Source organism: Orycteropus afer, unplaced genomic scaffold (genome assembly GCF_000298275.1).
Source record: "Orycteropus afer afer isolate SDZICR_OR568_19922 unplaced genomic scaffold, OryAfe1.0 scaffold00227, whole genome shotgun sequence".
NCBI lineage: Eukaryota > Metazoa > Chordata > Mammalia > Tubulidentata > Orycteropodidae > Orycteropus > Orycteropus afer.
In genome coordinates, this window is record NW_006921814.1 from 2,054,421 (window position 1) to 2,073,099 (window position 18,679).

The window sequence follows — 18,679 nt, forward strand, 5'->3', positions numbered from 1 at the left end:
CTTATACATTCACCACCTGTCTCCTTTCCTGTTGTCATTCTCTCATATGTCTTTGCCAACCCTGGCAAACAGAGCCTGTTCTTAGGTCCCTGGAATCTGAATGAGAATGCTATCACTTTAAAATCCAAAATGGTTGCCACTTGTAAACACTCAAAATGTCTGTAATCTCAGTCACTTTAAATATCCAAAATAGCCACTGCTTGTAAACATTCAAAATGGCTGCACCCTCAGTCACTTTAAATATCCAAAATGGCCACTGCTTGTAAACAATCAAAATGGCTGTGCCCTCCAGAAAGCAGAAAGTCCATAGCTCAGGTTGTCTCCCTCCTTACTGTTGCCCTTCCTAGTTATAGGCCACCAGAGCAGTTGTCCCTGCAGCCCTTGGTGACCAGGACTGATCTTTAGGTCAATTCTCAGGTCCCAACACCACTTGGAAATATTCAGGCTCTTGGTCTCATCAGAGTAGCTGAAAGTCCACAGCTCCGACCATCTCTGTACTCACTGTTTTCGTTCAGGTTTTTCCACTAGTTGGTGCCTAATCCACTTCTGTATAGTTCCTTTCAAAGCTCAGGGTTCCAGGATTATCTTCTGTATCTCTGTCAGTTGGTTTTTCATTTCTTTCTTGAAGTGGATCTGTGTCGCTAGTCTGCCTATCCCTACATCTTACTGGAAGTCCCCCAGGAATCATTCTTATTGACTGCTCTAAGAGACCTGTCTGTTCTATCTGTAGATAAGAGGGCTTAAAAAAAAAAAAAGAAAGAAAGAAAAGAAAAGAAATATGTGTTAGAAATATTGCGATTAAAAAAACATGATTTAGAGATACTTTTTATAAAGCTCAGAGCCCTGGTGGTACAGTGTTTAAGGCATTTAGTCACTAACCAAAAGGTCATACCCTCCAGGTGCTTTGCAGAAGAAAGATGAGGCACTTTGTTTCTGTAAAGATTTATGGTCTTGGAAACCTTATGGGGCAGTTCTACTCTGTCCTATAGGGTTGCTATCAGTAGGAATCAGCTCTATGGCAGTGGATTTTTTATAAAGCTCAGAGGGAAGGCATTGAGTCTTTCTCTCTATAAAGTCATGTTCTTGGCCTATTAAAGCCCCACATTCTGTTTATAGAGTCTGAACTGTCTTACTTATCACAGATTTGAATGCAGGAGCTGAGGACAAAGGCAGACATCCTTAGTCTGGATGACTGAGTGACGACAGCTCTGTCATTCCCTTGTTCTGCTCTTTATTCCCTGATTAGTACTCTCTTCTGCAATGGGATTTAAATTTATTTAAAATATTTGACCTTGTCCAAAGTTATAGATTCAACATTGAACTGTTGCATTTTAAGCTTCTCTGTAGGATAGGCGATTCTAACTCACCATAGAGAGGGATCCTGGCCACTTTATTTTACTTGAGTTTCTTTCATTTAAAGAAGTGTATCTTAGAAGTATCTAGCTATGTACTTACTCACTTTTACTCCTTTTTTAAAAATTACTAATATTATTATATAAAATGTTTTCCACAGACTTTAATATGTCCATCCATAAAATCAATCTATGAAAATATAACCCTAAATAAATACATTTTTAAATTTTCTTTGGATTCACCAAAGATTATAGAATATGGTTGTGAAGAGTGTGCTGTGTGCATAAAGGCTCATAGAGAAGGGACCGTGTGGGGGCTGATCCTATCTCCCCTCCATCACCCAGCAAATGTGTCCTAGTGGGTAGTCACCTTCACCCAGAGGAGCTGCCTTTTTGTACTGCTCACAGCCGTACTTGATGGGCTGGTGGCTGACATTAAATGAATGAACTTTAGATTTAGGGTGAACAAGAGAGAAACTTAATTAGCAAAAATGTAAACTGGAGAATAACTAGTATAGGGAAACAAAAAAGCAAGACTCACTGCCATCAAGTCAGATCTAACTCATAGCAACCTCTCCTTGGGTTTCTGAGGCAGAATCATTACAGAAGTAGATTGCCCAGTCTTCCTTCTGAGGAGTGGCTGGTGGGTTTGAACTGCCAGCCTTCTGATTGGCAGTCAACTGAAGACCTAGTAGATGTAGGATGCTAAATAATTCACCAGTGTGGAGGTTTAAGGCACCAAAGAAAATGAAAAGAATCAGAGAACAGAGGAAAATTATAAGACAAATTGTTGTTAACATTATCCCTCCTCTTTAGCAACTGTTCTTCTCCCACATCCTTCCTCTTTCTACTTCTGCCTATTGCATGTCAGTCTTTCAAGACCTCCTTGTTCTCTGAGCTGGTCCCTCTCCAGCTGAATTAACTTAGTTTCCTATTTAGTCTGGAACCCTGAGAGATGATTTCAAAGAAATCTTAGATGATCTCTATTTTCATACCTCCTTGTCCTCTGCAGTAACTTGTTATCCAAACTGATATTTTCTCTGCTCCTGCTGGAAGGCTGAGCCCTGCTGGAGAAATCATAATGACACTGATTTCATTCATTACAAATTTAGGAGCTTCTTCCTCAGCTGGGCCCTTGTTCCTGCTTAGCAACTCTTTTAGTTATGTCTCTCATTAGCTCCCTATTCTGTTTCTCATGGTAGTTGTTGCGATTCTTTTGCAACTTTCATACTAACTCCCAATTCTACCTCACCCACTCCATTCCCTGCAGAAGGTCTCTCCTCCTACTTTCCAGAGAAGACAGATGGCCTCAGGCATGTTCTCTCTGAATTTCCCCTTCTACCTCCTAATTCTTTGTCATCTACAGTCTTCTCTGCCCAAATAGTTCCTCCATAAGGCATCTTCCATCTCCCCCAAGGCTGGCCACCCACCTGTGTTCTTCATTCCATGCTCTTCTCCTGAGGCTTATCTACTTTTCTTTATCTTGCATCAAGTATCTCTTCTCCCACATAGCTTCATCTCTCCCTTTCTATAAAGAACCCCTCCCCCCACCATCTTCTGTATAAAAACAAGTTGTTCAGAATGCACCTGTCTCTCAAACTACTTCTCTGTCTCTCTGTTCTTGATAGAGTAGTCTGAATGTAATGCCTACATGTACTATATTAAATCTCATCTCACAAACAATCCTAATTCAATCACCATTTCCCCTGATAGAGTTGGGTGTTATGGAGAAGGTTACCACTGACTTCCTAATTGCCTAATCCACTAGCTAGTGCTGCGATCTTGGCTCACTCTTACTTGTGTGTGACCTCAGTTGCCTGATCCAAAAAGAGGCTATCAGAAATATCTATTTAAAAAATAAATAAATAAATAAACTCACAGACATCAAGTTAGATCCAACTCATAGTGACCCCTCCTTGGGTTTCTGAGGCAGTGTCACTACTGAAGGAGATTGCCCAATCTTCCTTCAGAGGAGTGCCTGGTGGGTATGAAGCACCAGGCTTCTGGTTAGCAGTCTAATGCCTTAGGCACTATGGTACCTAAAAGGTTGTTAAAAGAGTTCTGATGGCACAGTGGTTAAGCACTCAGCTGCTAACCAAAGGGTTAGAGGTTCAAAGTCACTAGCTGCTCTGCAGGAGGAATACGTGGCAGTCTATTTCTGTAAAGATTTACAGCCTTAGAAACATTATGGGAGAGTTCTACCTTGCCCTATAGGGTTGCTGTGGGTCCAAAGTGACTAGATGGCAATCAGTTTTTTATATAGTTGGTAAAGGAAACCAAACAAGTTAATATGGTGACAGTTTTAGTAAGTAGCCAATACTTGTTGGTGTTCTTTATTGTTAACTGGCCTGGATTATAGCTGTGTCCTAAGGGACTGGCTAGAGTATCATCTCTTATAGTTTGACATGCAAAATGCTAGAAAAAGAATCCAATCCAAAGTCCCTGAGGGCAAGATGTGTATCAGGAGCCAGAACAAAAGGAGTGGTTTCTAAATTTGAATTTAGAGTGGAATCATAAATGAGAAAGAAGGCAAATACTAAGGACAGGACCAGACCTGCATCAAAGTGGGAGAATTTTGGGGGAAATGGAATGAATCTGGGACAAGTGTCATGAAAATTATTGGCTGGTTAGTGTTGAGTGTAGGTGACATTTACTGCAATCTCCACATTGTAAAAGTATTCTTCTCAATTCCTACCTGCACTCACCCCTTAACTTCATTTTTCCTTACCATCCCTTCTCACCTTCCTACCTCTATCTCTGGGCAAATGCTATCCTCTTAATTTCATATGCTTGAGTATTCTAAAGATATTAGATATTATATGATTTTTCTCCTGCTATTACTGTATTTTTAAAATATTCTTCCTCCTTTGGTGTTTCATTCTCTTTCACAGTTCAACTCCTAATCACTGATCCCTCCTCCATCTCTTTCACTGTCACTACATCATACCTCTAAGCTCTTAGTCCATATGTTTAATCATGTACCAGTATCTCCTTCAAGTTATTCTACAGGTATCTCAAATTCAACAGCCCCAATATGATTTTATGCTTTTCTACTCAAACTTGCTCTCTGCTATTTATTTCTAAATGAGCTCTGGTGGTGTAGTGGTTAAGATATTTGGCTGCTACCCAAAAAGTGTTGGTTCGAACCCACCAGCCATTTGTGGAAGAAAGATGAGGCAGTCTGCTTCCATAAGCATTTAGTCTTGGAAACCCTATGGGAGTTTTGAGCTAGATTATTTCTTATTTGGGGATCATATTAGGAGCTCTGGTAGCATAGTGCCTAAGGCATTTGACTGCTAACCAGAAGGCTGGCGGTTCAAACGCACCAACCACTCCTTGGAAGGAAGGTTGGACAATCTACTTCCATAGTGATACTGCCTCGGAAACCCAAGGGGTGGGGGTCACTATGAGTCGGGGCTGACTCAACGGCACATAACAACAACAACAACATTCCCTCAGTTACCTAAGATATAAACTGTGTCATTGTTGCCTCCTCCTTTTTTTCAGAATCAAGTCCAATTGTCCCTACATCTGAAATATCTCCTTCTTCCCTTCCCACTTCCCTTCTGCAGGCATTCATCATAGCTTATCAGTATCATCATCACAGGGGGCTACACTGATAGCTTTCTTTCTCTAATCCATCCTCTATATTGTCTATGAAATTAAATTACTTACAAAATAAGATTCAAATATCTTAGGATGGCATTCTTGACAAATTAGTCATTGTTCCCAAGTGCGGGTTCCTTTCTTTTTATTCTGTGTATTTATATAAAGCTATTCCCCCCTAACTGGACTCTAAACCACCCTATCATTCTCATTTCCTTCATTTTGTTACTTAGTCATTCTTCACTAAATTCAGAAATGCACCTCACATACACAATCTTAATAAACATATCCCCAAGATTCAGTTTAGTTGTGTCATTCATGTCTGATATGTTGAACCTCACGACACTAATGAAATGCATTCTGTGTGGATACCATAAATATTAATTTACTGTGGCTATGTTATCCATTTTATATTTGATAAGAAAAATGGGAAAACAATTTTTAGTAAATGCACATTGAGAAATACTTATAAAAATTACACTTTGAATTATACTTTTTAAATATTCTTTTGAATAGAACAACAGTTGTTCTCAAGTTGATCCTAATTATGGCAACCCTGTGTGTCAGAGCAGAACTGTGCTCCATGGAGTTTTCAATTGTTGATATTTTGGAAATAAATTGCCAGAACTTTCTTCTGAGGCACTTTTGGGTGTACTTAAACTTCTAAGCTTTGGATTAGAAGCCAACCATGTCAACCATTTGCATCACCCAGGGACTTCAATGATTCTTTTATAACTTGTCATTTATCTGTGCTATTTAATATCAGATCAAGCTAAAATTGATGTTACATTTAATAAATGATTTGAAAAATCAATTATGGTATTATTAGTTTATCCCTTAAATTAGCCAGAAGTGTAATTATTATAGTACATTAAAATTATTCCAATTATTACATTAATATTTGCATACAACAGTATGTCATAGAGTTGACTCTAGTCTCTAAGCACGTTTTATTATTTGTTATATTACTTTAGAAGTTAGCAGTATCACTATTTATTTAATACATAATATATGCATATGCAAGGAAATCTGGTGGCATAGTGCCTAAGGTATTTAACTGCTAACCAGAAGGCTGGTGGTTCAAACCCACCAGCCAATCCTCAGGAGAAAGGTTGGGCAACCTACATCTGTAGTGATACTGCCCTGGAAACCCAAGGAGGGGTCGTTATGAGTCAGATCCCACTCAAAAAGCAGTGAGTTTGGTTTATTTGCATATGCATGCATATGCAAACATACACATTATAGTATTGATGCATTTAATAGGAAACAATTCAACATTTAAGTTGTTTCCATTATGTGCCAGGCACTTTGGAGGTCTTGAGAATACAAGGCAAAATAAGTCAGGATCTTTGCCCTAAGGAGATCTTCATGTAGCAGCAGACAGACTTAAACAGCAATAAGAATATGAACAGCATCCAAAGAGAAGTATAACATGTCATATTAAAGGAAAGCTCTTGTGTATTAAGTATTGCAGCCTCAAAAATAAAGGAAGGTCTGCATTTTTTAAAGATAGGCAAGCATGTTCATCCTGTCAAAGAGGAAATACTGGCTGTTGGATATGGGTGTGGAGAGAAGGAGTAAGAAAATGAGAGAGAGAATGAGAAACAGAGAGTAAGAGTGGAGGATAGAGACACAACACAAAAACAAACTCACTGCCATTGAGTCGTTTTTCCGACTCACAGCCACCCCTCCTTGGGTTTCCGAGGTTGTATCTCCAAGAAGTAGATTGCCCAATCTTCCTTTCGAGGAGTGGCTGGTAGGTTTGAACTGCCAGCCTTCTAGTTAGCAGTCAAATGCACTACGCCACCCAGAAACAGAGAGATAGAATTAAGGACCAAGAGAGAAACAATGATAGATATGTAAAAAGGAAGATGAAAGAGATAATAAAGACAGGTGCTATTATCATCATCTTCATTCTAAAGATGGGAACACTGAAGCACAAAGAGGTTAAGGTCACATGGCTAAGAATGGATAAGATTAAGATTTGAACCCAGATAGTCTGGATCCAGGAGCCCTGGTGGTATAGTGTTTAAGGCTCTTCTTGGCTGCTAACTTAAAGGTCTGTGGTTCAAACCCAACAGGCACTCCATGGGAGAAAGATGTGGCAGTCTGCTTCCATAAAGATTAAAACATTATGGATCAGGACTAGGAGCTCTGGTGGCATAGTGCCTAAGGCATTGACTGCTTATGATAAGAATGGTGGTTCAAACCCACCAGCCACTCCTCGGAAGAAAGATTGGGCAATCTACTTCCATAGTGATACTGCCTCGGAAACCCAAGGAGCAGTCACTATGAGGCAGATCCGACTCAACTGCAGTGAGTTTGTTTTTTTGTTGGAGCAGTTCTACTCTCTTCTTTATGGTCACTATGAGTCAGAATCGACTTAATTGCAATGGAATAGTCTGGATTCCAAGTCCATGTTCATAAATATTCTACTATGTTTCCCTGCTAGGGTTGTTTTGCAGATTAAATTTAAAATGTATTTTACTGCAGTGTTGTTGTTGTTAGGTGCTGTTGAGTTGGCTCTGACTCACAGTGACCCTGTGTGCAACAGAAGGAAACACTGCCGGGTCCTGAGCCAGCCTCACACTCCTTGCTATAACTGAGCCCATCATTGCAGCCACTGTGTCAATCCATCTCACTGAGGGCCTTCCCCTTTTTTGTTGACCCTCCACTTTACCAAACATGATCTCCTTTTCCAGGGAATGGTCCCTTCTAACATGACCAAAGTAGGTGAGACAACGTCTGGCCAGATTTTACTGCAGTATTATACAGTAAAAGCAGTGAAATCTGGAACCTGTTAGAGAAGGAAAACTCAAATATTTCCCACTAAAAGGAGCCATAGAAAGGAGGTAAGAATACACTCTGTCAAAAGTGGAAACCTTGCAAGACCCAGGCTTCCTTGAAGTTAAGAACCACATCTATTTCATTCTGTTCTTTTCCATTCAACAAACATTTATGCTGGTTTGTTGTTAGGTTCCACCAGGTTGATTCTGACTTATAGCAACCCTATGTACAAATGAAACACTGCCTGGTCATGTGCCATCCTCACAGTCCTTCCTATACTTGAGCCCATCAAGTTCTGGCTCCCAAAAGTTTCACTGTATAACATGTATACTTCTCTAGGACTCTAGTCTGAACTCTCTTTGAAAACAGCCTTCTCAAAGCAAAATCATCAGCAGTGAAACTCTTCTGATCTTACTCAAAATTCCCTTATATATTGGGAATTTTCTTTCAGTTCCAAATTATAAATTTTATTCTTATAGGAAATGTGAATTATCATCAAAAATGATTTCTGATAATCCATCATGAAAATTATTTCTTGTTCTGTGTGCAGAAATCAAAATTTACCTTTCCTCTTAAACCCACTAAAACATAGGGGATCAGTAATCTGCTTCATAGAAATATTGCTAACTTCTGTTGTATGCATTCAGAAAGTATTTGCTACTAATTCAGTTTTGCACTAAGAAAGATGTTATGTTATTTTCACAGTTAAGATGTTATGTTATTTTCACCCTTGTTTTCTAACAAGTTTAAAACCTGACTACTATTTTTATTGATTATCAAAATGCATGTCACAGGACCTTAAATTATTGGTAATAAAACAATTTTTATTCACATGAAAATGTGATACATCTTTAGAGATTTGCAACAATGTGCATTAATAAGATATTGAAAAAGGAAGCCATGCTTTACTATGGTTTCCACATCTACTTCCTCATGTTGTTGTTAGGTGACATCAAGTCAGCTCCAACTCATAGCGACCCTATGTGCAATATAACAAAGCACTGCCCGGTCGTGCACCATCCTCACAATCCTTGCTATACCAGAGGGAAGAAGGGGCTATCCACATCTCAAAGAATTGACCAGTGAAAACCTTATGAATAGCAGTGAAACACTGTTTGATATTTCCTCATGCCACACTGATTTTCCTTGAAGTCAAGAACCATATCTATTTCATTCTGTTCTTTTCCATTCAACAAACATTTGTGTTGTTTTGTTAGGTTCCGCCAAGTTGGTTCTGACTTATAGCGACCCTATGTACAAATGAAATACTGCCTGGTCATGTGCCATCCTCACAGTCCTTCCTATACTTGAGCCCAGCATTGCAGCTACTGTGTCAATCCATCTTATTGAGGGTCTTCCCCCTTTTCACTGACCTTCTGCTTTACCAAGTATAATATCCTTCTCCAGGGAATGGTCCTTTCTGACCACATGATCAGTTCAGGTGAGATGACGTCTGGTCATTTTTGCTTCCAAGGAGCGTTCTGGCTGCACTTCTTCCATGATAAATTTGTTCATTCTTCTGACAGGTGAATTTTCAGTATTTTTCACCAATACCATATTCAATGACATCAACTCTTCTTCAGTCTTCTTATTTAGTGTCCAGCTTTCATATGCTTACGAGGCATTCGAAAATACCATGGCTTGAGTTAGGTTCATCTTAGTCTTCAAAGTGACATGTTTGTTTCTTAACACATTAAAGAAGTCTTTTGCAGCAGATTTTCCCAATACAATGCTATGTCTGATTTCTTGACGGCTACTTCCATGGGTGTTGAATGTGGATCCGAGTAAAATGAAATCGCTAACAACTTCTATCTTTTCTCCATTTATCATGATGTTGTTTATTGGTCCAGTTGTCAGAATTATTGCTCTCCTTATGTTGAGGTATAATCCATACTGAAGACTGTAGTCTTTGATCTTCATCAGTAAGTGCTTCAAGTCATAAGCAAGATTATGCCATCTGCATATCACAAGTTGTTAGTGAGTTTTCCTCCAATCCTAATGCTACACTCTTCTTTCAAACATTTATAGCACCTATGGTGTAGTGCCTAAGGCATTTGACTGCTAACCAGAAGGCTGGTGGTTCAAACCTACTAGCCACTCCTCAGAAGCAAGATTGAGTGATCTACTTCTGTAGAGACCCCACCTTGGGAATCCAAGGTGGGGTCTCTATGAGCCTAATCAACTTGACAGCAGTGAGCTTCGTTTTCTTTTTCTTTTTTTCTTTTTTTTTTTTTTCACATGTTTCAAGTGTTATACTAGAAGCTGGAGTTACTGCCATGAGCCAGAGGAAAATGGTCCTCACTCTCTTTCCAAATTCTGCCCTAGTAGATGGGATCCATTATGGATTTCTGTGTTGGATAGGATATCCTTTAAGATGCTCTAACACAAAGACACAATGTTCTGTAGCTTAAATGTTTCTTTCTCTTTCATGAAAGTCTGAGCAGCTACATAATTCCAGAAAATAAAGCAACTCTATTTCAGAGGTGATCTGGCTTCACAGGCATCCTGAGAGTGTTGCTCTGGTCCACATGGCCAAAGCCACCAGGGTCATATTCCAGTGTGTACAAGTAGAGAGTAAACAGCTTGATTATAAGGAGGTGATCGAGAAGATGAGTCTTTTCTCATCTCTCATTCCATGGTCAACTTAGTCACAGAGCCATATCTAGCAGCAAGGGAAGCTGAGAAATATATATTTTGCTGAAATGACCATGTGCCTATCTAAAACTAGAAAGGATTTTATAAAAGAAGGAAGAGGATGGATCTTGGGGACCAATGATCTCTGGAAGAGTAAGTCTTCAGTTTTTAGATTTGATAGCTGTTAGGGAGCTCTGGTAGTATAGTGCCTAAGGCACTTGACTGCTAACCAGAAGGCTGGTGGGTTTGCACTGCCTTGGAAGGAAGGTTGGGCAATCTACTTCCATAGTGATACCACCTCAGAAACCCAAGGAGGGGTTGCTATGAGTCGGGTCTGACTCAACAGCACAAAGCAACAAGTTCCTCCTCTTTTTCATCTGACTTTGACTTTATGGGCCCTGCTTCAAGTCAGTGTGAGCTATAGTTTTTGATCCCTCTAAATTGTGCTCAAGCTAGTTGCATTAAATAGATTTGGGCCAACTTTTTCTTAAGAAGTGATACAATGTAAAATAAGTTACATGACAAATAAATGATTAGTATCCTCATGATTCTAATCCTAGCATCTCCTTCACCTTGCTTTCCCAAAACCCTATCACAGAATCCAGAACACAGAGATACTAAAAATTCTTTATTGGATAAATTGTGAATTAATGGATGATGTTTGGTCTAATAATGACACTGGCTTATGTTGTTTCCCCTTCTTTTATTTTGTTGAACTCTGTGAATCACATTACTGGGGACAGAAAGAGAACTAAGCATTGGGCCTTTTTTTTTTAACTGTCCCTGCATGTTTTCAGAGTAAGATTTATTTTGTTTGCATTTCTCTGATTCTCTGTTTTATAATATCCATTAAAAATATTTGAGAAAAAATTGTACACTTGAAAATATATAAAATTATAAGATTTTAGAAAGGGACTCAAAGATCATGTATCTAACTGCTATATTTCACAGAGAAGAAAATTGGAGCCAGATGAAAAAATGCTCTCCTGTAATCATATAAGTTATTTATATCAGAACTTTTGACTTTCAGTTCATTGCTCTTTTTAATATAGCATGGATCCTATCAATTTAAATTTCTAGGGGTCTGGTAATGGGTAGAAGTGAGGCTTATATTCAGATCAATTGCATGTAAATCAAATGCACATTTTTCTTCCTTAAACAGTGGTCCTTGAACAAAAGCATCACTTGGGAACTTATTTGAAATGCAATTTATTTTTTAGACCTCACTCTGGTGGTGTGGTGCCTAAGGCATTTGACTGCTAACCAGAAGGCTGGCAGTTCAAACCCACCAGCCACTCCTTGGAAGGAAGATTAAGCAATATACTTCTGTAGAGATACCGCCTCAGAAACCCAAGGAGGGGTCGCTGTGTGTTGAATCGACTCCATGGTAGTGAGGTTTTTTTTTTTTTTCCTGGACCCAGAACCTCAGAAACTGTGTTTTAACAAGCCTTCCAGGTGATTCTGATGTTTAAGTTTAAAATCCAGTGTACTACAGTGATAGGACAGCATGTAAAATATAATAAGTTCTTATCATATGTGGAAGGAGCTCTAGTAGTATAGTGGCTAAGGGACTTGACTGCTAACCCAAAGGTCAGTGGTTCAAAACCATCAGCTGCTCAGCAGAAGAAGACTGGGTGATCTATTTCCATAAAGATTTACAGCCTTGGAAACCCAATGGGGGCTGCTATGAATCAGAAATGGCTTGATGGCAGTGAGTTTTTTTTTTTTTTTAATCATATGTGGTATATCCAGCCATAACTAAAGTTATTGGTTACTGAGTACTTATGATGTGGCATTCTCTGTGCTAGACACTAGATGTATAACCAGCCCCAGTGCTATGGGTCAGAGCTCCTTACTATATGTACAGAGTCTCATTAATCATCACAACTGTCTGCCAAAATAGGTATTATTGTCTGTATTTTGTAAATGAGGAAACTGAGGTACAGGGAGGTTAAGTGTCTTCCTGCCACCAAGATCACACAATTAGACACAGGTATGAGATTTGAACTTACATTGTTTAATTCCAAAGCCCAAGTACTTTCTTAAGTACAATTTACTGCTGACCCATTAAAAACAAAACACTATATTATAAATTACTCATTGAGATATATGCCCAGTAAGAGAAGTTGAAATACAAAGCTACCATGAACTGCTTCTAAATTACCTCCAATTATAACTTGTCCATTGAAATGTTGCTCTGAATTTTATCTTTTTTTTTTTTTTTTTTTGTATTGCTGATTTATGCAAGCTAGTATTTGCCCAGGATGGGATTGTAGACATGGAAGTGAAGGGGGAATGTTAGCATTCTTCAAGTAATTTGTTTCCTTTGTTTTTGCTGTTTCTGGCATGTTGGAAGTGCTCTACTGGAGACAAGTTTGTAGCCTTCAGTTAATATTTGTCCATGAGGGTCCTGCTTGACAGTTGTCCATGGCCTTTATTCTGAATATATTGGAGAGTCTATGTGGTCAAAGGAGTCTTTGGTGGTGCATATGGTTAATGTGTTTGACTGCTAACCGGATAGTTGAAGGTTTGAGTCCACTCAGAGGTGCCTCAAAAGAAAGTCTTGGCAATATATTTAAAAAAAAGAAAAGCCATTGAAAACTATGCAGAGCAAAATTCTGCTCTGGCACACATGAGGTTACCATGAGTCAGGGTCATCATGAGTTGGAGTCTACTTGATAGCAATGGGTTCATGGAGCCCAAAACACCACAGTCCCTCTAAGTCAAGGAATGCTTAACACATGCATAAATTAAATATTCTGTATCCCATAGTCCATCATTCCATGTTCACCTTCTCTCCCATTGTCAAACAGCTATTGATGTATAAGGCCACCTGGGTATGTACAGTGTGGATGATGGAGCCTTAATACTCTTCCTTATCTGACCTTTATTTTTTTACATGTGGAAACAAAGTCCTGAATAAAAATTGTCCCCTTTTATATTCTAAAATGACATTGTAAAATAATTTGCTTAAAGTGAATAGTTTTGGTTATTGCTAGGAGATACTCCTGGACACTGTGTTTTCAGATCTTCAGAATTTTCAAGATAAGCAAGGGGTTTATGTATTTGTATATGTGTGAAATCTCCTAGTTGGAAATTTTGTAACTAATTCAGTTATTTTAATACTGTAGGCCAAAAACTGCATCTGTGAGCTGGCTATATTCTTGACACATTTACCTTTATATTTGGACAAACTTTTGATGATGAATTTTTAAAAAGCATTCCCTCAGCTTCATGCATTTCTTAAGCATTGTAACTTGAGGTGATTTTCCCACTCACCTGAAGTCCCCTTCCTTCTGAGTGGTAGCTTTTAGATCAAAACAAAAACAACTAAAAAAGACCCAATGATACAAAATTTTAAATCTGCCTCAATTAGTATCATGCCATCACTGTTTACCAGCTAGTGACCCTGGCATGTTACTTATAAACTCGGATCTTCCTTTTCAATGTCAATCAAAGGAGCGTAATAAGTACCCAGCATAGTCTTTGGGCATATAGTAGACAGTTAAATTCCATATCTTCCCATTTTTAATGATTGCAAAAAAAAAAAAAAAATGAACTTACTTCAGATATCTAAAGAAGTTGGCAATTTTTTTCTCTTCCAGGAAAATAAAATTCCTACAAATAATTTTGGAAAGAAATAACTATCAATATTATAACAAATATATGCCATTTATCACTTATTTGTTTATTTTTTAGTCTTTGATTATAATGAAATCTCCCACATTTTTGTTAGTTAAGATGGAAGTAAAAAATAATTTTCCAGTAATACTATTTTATAATTAACTTTTTTTCAAGTTCCAAAAGAACAGGATTAGACATTGTCTCTCTGCAAACAGCCTAATTGCTAACTCTAGCAGTATGTATTAATATTTGGATTCTTTTATTAATGCTTCAAGGCACTCTGATGGCACAGTGGCTAATGCATTTGTCTGCTAACATGAAGGATGGTGGTTCAGACCCACCAGTCACTGTGCAGAAGGAAGATCAGGCGATCTATGGCCATAAAATTTACCACCTTGGAAACCCAATGGGGCTCACTATGGGTTGGAATCAACTAGATGGCAGTGAGTTTGGTTTTGAGTTACTAATGCTTCAAAGACAGTGACTTAATTCAGTGTCCTAAAACAAAAGAGCAAAGCAGATACTCTAGCTATATTATGTGTATAATAGAAGATAAAATTTGTATTATTTTCTTGGTGGTTTACTTATCATACTTCCAGAATTGAGTTTTATTTCTTTCCTATGGAGCAACTTAAAACAAGATGAATAGCTTCCCTTTGTCCTTCTATGTTAGAAATTAAAATGGATTTAGAAGGAGGTGGAAACACACTGTGGAGCAAGGAGACCAAGATGAGTAGATTCACTACAAAAACTGTCTGACAAGATTTGTGATGAACATATTTTAAAATGATCTCTAAGGAATCAAACCCTTGTGTAATCCAATACCCTTGGGTGTGGAGGGAACTTGTAACTTACTTGTAGCCAGTGAAATATGGCGAAGGAGGTAGGCTAGTCACTCCCATGATTAGAATATGTATCCTTGTGTAACATAAGGCTCTGTCTTCGCGGACTGAGTAGGAGAGTTTCCAGCTGGCTTTGAGGAAGTAAGCTGCCATGTTGTAGGAGGATCATAAGCCTGGGATGTGGGGGTGGCCTCTGGAAGTGATAGCAGCCCTTGACTGACAGCCAGCAAGAACACAGGAACATCAGTGCTACAACTATACGGATCTGAACTCTGCCAACAACCACATGGGGTTGGGAGAGGACCTTGAGGCCCAGAAAGTTCCTTCAGCCTGGCTACATCTTCACTGAGTCTTTGTGAGACTCTTCTCAAAGGATGCAGCTAATCTGGACCTGAATTCCTGACCATAAACATTCTGAGATAATAAATACGTGTTATTTTAAACCACTATGTGGTCACTAAGGAGCTCTAGTGGTGCAGTGCCTAAGGCATTTGACTGCTAACCAGAAGGTTGGTGGTTCAAACCCACCAGCCACTCCATAGAAGGAAGACTGTGCAATCGACTTCCATAAAGATTTACTGCCTTGGAAACCCAATGGGTGTCACTATGAGTTGGGATCAACTCAATGACAGAGAGTTTGTTTGATTATTAGATATGTGGCATGGAAAACTAATACAAAGTTATCTCAGTTGCCATTTTGGGGTTTCAGTTATTCCTTATAAGTGGATTAAATTCTTGGGTGAATGATGATTTGAGAATATGTCAGACATTCCTATATTCCCAAGTCTAGTGGATTTCAGGCAAGTTTTTGTCTAATGGCTATTGAGTATTTAACTTGTTAGTAGAAGTATATTGCATTGTCAATCTAACCTTTAATCAGGACATTCAACACTTATTTTACTTAAATATGTACACAATGGGTTGGTTGCTACTTAACACAGAATATGCTGAGATAAAAATAAACCTTATTAAGAGTTTTCCAAAGGAGGCTTAGTACTTGATTTTGTCTTTCTGTAGCAGGAAGGTTCTGCTTAGTGAATAATGTTATATGTAATAGTATCTATGTGGTTTGATGTGAGACTCTCTGATGGTTGGTTATATGATGGTTATGAGTAAACAAGAATGACTAAATCCACACTATGATAAAATAAAAAGATACATACTTTAGCATATAACTAATTTGGGTACAAACCATAAAGGATACACGCATAGTAAAGTTTTGACCCAACTGATTGAACATGAACTCTACCATTCAATATATATATATATATATATATATATATATATATATATATGTTTCATCCTAGAATCTACCATTTATTACCTGTGTATCCTGAAGCCTCCAGAATTCCATTTTCTTATTTGCACAATGAGGATAATAGTACCTACATTACAGGGTTAATGTGAGGATCAAATTTTATAATATATGTGAAATGCAAAATATAGCACATGACATATATTAAGTGCTTCATAAATTCTGGATTTTCTTTTTTCTCTGTCGGCCCAAGCCAAAACACATACGCAAACAAGTATGCTCACACACACCCACAGACACACAAAGGAACTGGTGAAGACATTTTCATCTGGATTAAAGGTTATTCTCTATTTCAGTCTGGTTTGTCTATTTTGTGTCTGTGTGTGTGTGCTTCTAAATGTGAGTGATACTTGTCTTTTTCATTATGTCTCAGTATTATATCAGTAGTTTTTTAGGTTTAACCTATGAGATCGCTGAAAGTGTACTTTTAAAAAATATAATCTCTACAATTAAATTCTACAGAGTTTTGCATTCAGTCATCCACTCTATAAAATATCTGGCCCTGTATTTTTATTATGGGAGCAGTGGGGTTTCAGTGGTAGAATTCTCACTTTCCATGTGAAAGACCCAGGTTTTAGTTCTGTTGGTGGAAGCTTGTATATTGTTTCGATGTTGAACAGCTTTTTGCAGAGCTTGCAGATCTAGACAGATGGGGAAAATGGGTCTGGTGATCTACTTCTGAAAAAATCAGCCAGTGATAACCCTGTGGCTTACATAGTCTGGTCTCTTTGTGTTCCAGTTCACCATGTGTGGGAGTTAAGGCTATGTGTCAACTTGGTTAGGAAGTGGGTTTGAGTGGTTTGGCAGCTGCTTGTATTTATTCCTCATGATGAGATTGGATGTGGTATAATCAACCCTATGGTTGAATCTGCTGTGAGCAGCTAATTAGCTGCCTTCAGATTGTGGGCTGCTTCCAGGGTATATGGAGAAGCTTTGAGCAAGGTCTCCATCTTTTGGCACATTTGGATCTTGCATTTGGCAAAGACTTCATCTCCATTTCCTAGATTTGAACCGATGGCTTGCCTTATTGCTTGTTGATCTTGGGGTTGTGCCATTTTTACCTGCCTTCCTTGGGTTCATTAACCTCAGTAGCTTGCAGCTGCCTGAGTTAGGAGATGCCTCTAGTTCTAGTGAGCCTGGAAAAAAGAGCTAAAACCCGAGGTTGAGGGACACTTGGTTCCTAGAGCCAGCACTCTGAATGCAGATTTCTAGCCACTTAAGAGAATAAATTCCTGTTTGTAAAGTCATCCACGTAAGGTATTTCTGTTATAGCTGCACTAGAGAACCAAGACATCATGTGTTGGGGTCAATTCAATGGCAATGAATAACAATATTCATGTTAACCCTGAAATAGGCTTTTTTTGTTTTTGAGATGTTGCAGCTCAATGTTGATTTCTATCTCAGCATGCTGCAACTGGTATTCTTTGCCCTAACATGGAAAAAATGGTGTATTAAATTTCATGCAGCCAGAAAGAGTAACCTCAAATAGCATATATGCTAAAGACAGAGTTGGTTTTTCTGTTTTTGCTAGACAAAGATAAGAGCTTCATGATACAATTTTGCCAGCTCAGGGGATTTATCTTGGGTCACTACAACTAAGGTATGGTCTCTATGTCTTAATATCTTATTTAACGGTCAAGTAAATCATGTTCACCATGGGTCTATCATTTTTATAAGAAACGAGTATCTTTTTTTTTTTTTTTCTGTAAACATTGTCCTTTTTGTAAGATGATTTCATGATTCCTTCAAATAAATTCTTGTGATAAACCCTGCTGAGCTTGACGTATATATATTCAGCTTGTGGCTGAATTCTTTAGAACCTGGAACAAGGTCTTGTAGAACCTTGGTTATAAATAAGCTGTAAGACTTTAGAGAAGTTAGTTGTTTTCCTTATATTTCAATTTCCTGTTGTGTAAATAAAATAAGGGTTCAATTATGAAAGGTATTCCTACCTAAAATTCAGAGTTGTGGTATGTAGACCATTGTTATTTATAGATAGACACATATGCTTTTTCTTCCTTCTTAAAAATTAAAAATGCCTTTGGCACTTTGAACAGTATTTTTTGTGCATATGATAAGAAGTGGATCTTGAGAGTCAGAGAAGTGGTTACCAGGTCTCTAGCAGTCAATAGTTGTGTGTGTGTTTAATGAGAATGAGACAGAGGGAAGAGGATGGAGACTCCCATGCAGTTTTTTAAGGTTTGTTGATTAACTGACATTAACTGAAGTTTGTCTTAGACATTTGTGTCTCAAGACCGAAATTTATTGGACAAAAGACCTTTTCCATGCAGTGACAAGAATATATGTTGCTGGATAAATTAGCAGTCTGTGAATTCATAATTTTGTTGTTGTTGTTGTTAAGTGCTGTCGAGTCATTTCTGACTCATAGCGAACCCATGCACAGCAGAATGAAACACTGCCCGATCCCGTGCCAGCCCCACAATCCCTGCTATACTTGAGCCCATCATTGCAGCCACCGTATCAATCCATCTCCTTGAAGGCCTCCCCCTCTTTCGTCG

At 38.3% G+C, this 18,679-nt stretch overlaps 1 protein-coding gene across 1 annotated transcript in view; it reads left to right on the top strand.

The window, feature by feature from the left end:
* Positions 1-18,679, top strand: part of MAPK10 (mitogen-activated protein kinase 10) — a 230,968-nt gene that overhangs the window by 61,357 nt on the left and 150,932 nt on the right. The gene's annotated exons all lie outside the window — the stretch shown is intronic.